The sequence below is a fragment of the Carica papaya genome, chromosome 6 (genome assembly GCF_054855325.1).
Source record: "Carica papaya isolate Zhongbai chromosome 6, ASM5485532v1, whole genome shotgun sequence".
Taxonomy (NCBI): domain Eukaryota; kingdom Viridiplantae; phylum Streptophyta; class Magnoliopsida; order Brassicales; family Caricaceae; genus Carica; species Carica papaya.
This window is the reverse complement of record NC_142314.1, coordinates 16088113-16093409: the sequence shown is the minus strand read 5'-3', so window position 1 is coordinate 16093409 and position 5297 is coordinate 16088113.

Sequence of the window (5297 nt, the reverse complement as noted above, 5' to 3'; positions counted from 1 at the left end):
TTGCCACACTCTCCAAGTGAAGAGAACTGAAGATGCTTTGAATGCAGTGGAAGATGATGTCTTTTTTGACTTGTGACATAGGAGGTTGGTTCATATGAGTAAGAATAGGATTACAGATTCTGATAAAAAAGTCTTTCATTCTCTTTGCTAAAGGTATGAGCTTAAACCCTTGTTATGATTATTTATATGACAAACAACATAGAATTTTTTTTAGTTTTTCCTTTGAAAAAAATATACTCGAGTTTGTTTACTCCTAATGTGTGTAGTCCCATTGATGTGAAAATATTAATACGATAATAAATATTTTATTACCTTTATTCATGATGCTTCACAAAAAGTTTGAGTATTTGTTTTGAAAATGAAAGACCAGGTTCTACAACACTTCAAACAGTTCCATGATATAGTAGAAAGAGAGAAATGTACATCCTTAAAGTGTCTCTATAGTGACAAGAGGTAAATATACATAAAAGAGAAATATTGTCTATAGCATGAAATCAACCATAAGAAGATTGTTCCGGGTACCGCACATCATAATGATATAGCTGAAACAATAAATAGAATCATTCTTGAGAAGGTCAAATGCATATTGAAAATGACTAATCTACCAAAGCCATTTGGGGTGAACCACTTTACAATGCCTACTACTTAATGAATCGTTCTCCATCAACTTTTTTAAATTTAGATATTCTGAATAGAGTAGAGTATAGTCTAGAAAGGATTTCACTTACTTATGTGGATCCCAGGATCAACAATATAACATAAAATCCACACATACAAAAATAACACAAAAAATTTAATCCCTAAATAAACTATTCTTACCTAATCCACAATCAACTTGTGATTATAACTAAGGTACAATGGATAAATGAATTGATTAAAACATCATAAGAGAAACTTTGATAAGTTAAAATCAATTTAAGTAAAAAGATTGATAAAAATATTATAAGTCACTTTGATAAGTGGACGCCAATCTCCACTCAATAAGAAAATTGAAGAAAACCTCACTAGTTGAGAAGGTAGAAAGCTTTATATTTTATGAACTTCAAACTTAAATGACTACAACTAAATTCTACAGCCTATTTATAGTTGTAGGCTAAGAGAAATAAAAGGAAAAGTAATCTCCTTAATTGATTACAAATGTTTATCTAAAAAAGTAAATTAAAAATAATAAGTTACATATAAATAAACTAAGAACTAATTAATAGAAATAAAGCTATCTCTTTAAGAAACAACTTGATTTGATGGAGATCTTTGAATGAATAATGAAATTAGGGCTGACCAATCTTAAACATAGAGAAACTATAGTGGAGATATTCAACCATGAATAGAATAATAAAGATTATCCATGATCATGTGATAAATATCCTTGATTTATCCATGATCTCCCTTGATTTTCCCCATATGTTGAATATACTCTTTTAAAAAGATATGATCTTGGTTTGAAAACTTGTAAAGATATGATCAGATTCTCATTTGATTAGTTGTCGATTTCTTTGATCTTATATAGGTTTGGTTGTCATTTTTAGGAGATATTAAATAAAAAAGGAAAATTTCTTACTTGAGAGAAAAACCTCTCATGGGCAGGAGAATCTCTTGCGAATAGGAGAGATTTTTGCACGTGTTTAAATCTTTGTATTCAGGTTTTTTTTGCCTTTTTAGAGATATTAGTGGTTGATTTTGTCCTTAACTTGTTGGTTTCGCCCTCCCCCTTTCAAGGCCTTCAAAATTTGGGCAAAAACTTCCTCCTCCATAAATCCACCCCTTAGCATAAGCATGAAAGTATTCCTTAAGTTTATTAGCCCACATTCTTGTATTTAGTCCACTTGGCATTAGGATACTCCTTTTATGTGGCCCTAGTTCAGTAAATGATGTGTCCAATCCTTGTTTACCTTTATTTGGCATTATTCATGGCCTAAACCATCTTGATCTTCATTAGAGTCCATGTCACAACCTCCCAAGCTTGGATGGTCTAAGCTACCATAGATTGGGTATTAATGTCCACTTATTTAGACCTTGTTGTGAGGATCTTCTTTAAAATAGACTTGGTCGTGACTTCCATGCTTTATGAGGCCAAAACTGTAGCCTTCCAAGATTATAAAGCTGTGAGCTTCCATGTAAACTCTTTTGTGAGCTTTTAAGATCATATGGTCATGATTTCCTTTATGGTCGTGAGCTTTTAAGCTCATGTAAGCCCCTTTTTTGTTGTGATCTTCCATGTGAGCTTGAGTTATCTCTTAGTCATATAATCTCATATAACTCAGTGTGCCTTGTCCCTCTTTTAGATACATCACTTACTCTCACTTAAAGGTGTTTAGGTGTAAGGTATTTGTGTATATACCTAAGGAACAAAGACATAAACTTAATGATAGGATTATTCTATATATTATTTTGGGTTATAGAGATTCAGAGTTTGAGTACAAGTTATAGTACTTGGAGAAGAAAAAAGTCATCAAATCCAGAGATGTGATCTTTCATAAACATAAGATCTTGTTGGATTTTGAGATAGTAAAAAAAGCAACAAAAAATGAAGATTTTCTTCATCCTACAGTAATTTCTCATTCTATGAAAGATGCCAAAAATGAGGAAGAATTACATAAAGAACATGGGATTGATGATACGCCAACATCAGTAGATATTGATGATGATGTCGAGTATGAGGAACATCCCATTCCACCTCAAATTGCAAAAGAACCTTAAGTTAAAAGGTCAATCAAAACACATCATCCATCTATTAGATATCCTAGTTTTGAGTATGTCATGAATACTAAAAAAGAGGAGCCAGAAAGCTTCAAAGAAGTTCATAATCACAAAAAAAAAGCTCAGTTATGAAAATAATTCAAGAGGAGATGTTTTTTTTAAAGGAAATTTACATTACTAAAAATCTAGCTAACATGTTAACAAAGGCGGTGGCTCGTGAAAAGTATTAGTCCTGCATCAAGACAGTGGGACTTAATGAAAATTGAGCAATAGATGTATAGACATCTCATTATGGACTAGAAAAGGAGATTATTGATTCTAGTCCATTAAATGAAAGATAAAGATAAAAAAAATAGAAAAAGACAGTACACACTACTAGAAAGATAAGTCTCAGATCTTTGAAGGATTTTTAGCATGGGGAAGAAGAAAACCTTGCTGGATTTCAGTTGGGAGAACAGATAAATTCGTAAGACTTTTTAAAAATCTCCAACGTAAGGAAAAGATAGAACCACATGATTTTGGAAAATGTTTTTAAACAGAAAGCCGATCCTAATGGTTGCACACCTATAAAAGGGAGAAACTTGAAGCAGAAAAGAGCAAGCCAAGGAGAAGAAAGTAGAAAAAAAAGGTTGTGTGTGTGAAGGCTGAGAGAGAATAAAGAGAAAAAGAGGAAGAATGAGAGAATGGGAGCCAAATTAGAGAGAGAAAAAAAAAAGAAAAGAGTTGGGTTTTTGTCTTTTCCTCACACACACTGTAAAGCTGCCACCAAAAAAGAAGAAAATCAAAAAGTTGATTTTGGTTTTGATTGCCTCTTTTTTTCACGTACACAATAAGAAAATTTTGTTTTTTTTTCTTTTACTTTATTCTCGGTGAATTACCTTGCATTTGTTTGCACATATAGTGGATTTGATTTTTTCTTCGACGCTAGAGGGTTTTTGACATAAAATTCTATATCTCTTTTCTTTTGTGATTATTTTTTTGCTTATTATTATTTTATTTGATTCTGCATTAATTGGCTTGATAATATTATTGCACCCTGTGAATTAATTGGGTGATTATTTTAATTTGCACAATTTATTATATATGAAGAACCAACATCTTGCGATTTGATTTCAAATCTTCTTGATATCACATCATAATGTTTAATGAGAAAAGAAATATTCTCTTAAATTTTATAATATACATTAGCAAATCTAGATAAAGTGGCTCTCATTCACATTGTTTTATATGATTAAAGATAGTTGAAGTTATGTTTAAAGCCAATTTATCACATTGTTGTGATCTAACCACATTCAAGTTGCCATTTTACAGTGAGTGGAACATTTATCGTTTGAAAATAGGTTATAATGAAAGCTTTTCGTTTTACATTATTTAATAAAAGTATATTTAATAAAAGATAGCAATAGTAATGCATCTATATTTAATATCATTGACTTTTGGGGTATATTACTACTAACGTATAGACTTTTGTGGCACTTTTACCACTTAATTTTGTCTTGTTCATACTTGCATTTAACTTAAAATAATATTACTAGCCACCATTTCCAAATCTTCAAGCTAAGTATGAATATCACCAATGGCTCTTGTCTTTGTTGAACTTATATAAATCATATCTTTTCATTAGATCTATATTTTTATATTGTGGAATAGTTTGTTTTTGTGTCAACCTAGTATTCCAAAACACAATGAAAGATGTGACCTTTGATTATCATTTCATCCATTTAGATTTTTTTTTTAAAAAAAAAAAAACTATTTATAGGTCTTTCCCTAAAAATTAGCGTGTTAATCTTCTAAAAAACCCTCAAACATAAATTCAGATTTTAGAACAAAACGAACAAAATAAATGTTGTCGACGGACAATTCATCTTGTAAATTCTAAATTCACATTCATTAAGTTTGTATCTTATTTATATAACTCAAATTCTCAAATTATGTTTATTGAATGCATTTAAATACAAGTGTATTACTAATAGAAACTAACAACCTCCATCAAATTTTCCAAGGCTTCAGCTGCATTCAAGCCTATACCCTGTAGAATCATTATGATGTTCTAAATGAAAACATAAAAAATAAGTAGAACTTCATTTTATGAAATTCAAGTAATTTGGAGGCATTAAAAAAAAAAAAAAATTCAAAGTTATTTATGAATTAGGCAATATCACTAAAAAAATATTAATAAATCAAGTAAATTTACAAGCAAATTAATTTAAAAAACTAAACATTTAAAATAAACATATTCTATACCATAGAAATCTAAAACAAAATATAGAATGATATTGCATTCAATATTGTTGATTGCCATCAACCAAGAAAAGAAAATAAATATGTGTGTGTGTGTGTGTATATATATATTAGCAAAATGAGGGGATCTGTAATTAGCTGCAAATATAGAATTAGAGACGTTTTTAATTTTTATTCCTTTCAAATTCTAGCAGTACGATGCAGGGCCAAAAAAGAAAGTAGGTGAGTGGATCCCAGTGTTTTCTTTTTATTCTCCTGTAGACCCAAACAAAATTGTTTCCTATGATTAATGAATTCGATTTGTGATTTTTAAAAAAATTAAAATAAACTCTATAATATACAATTTTATTTATAAATTT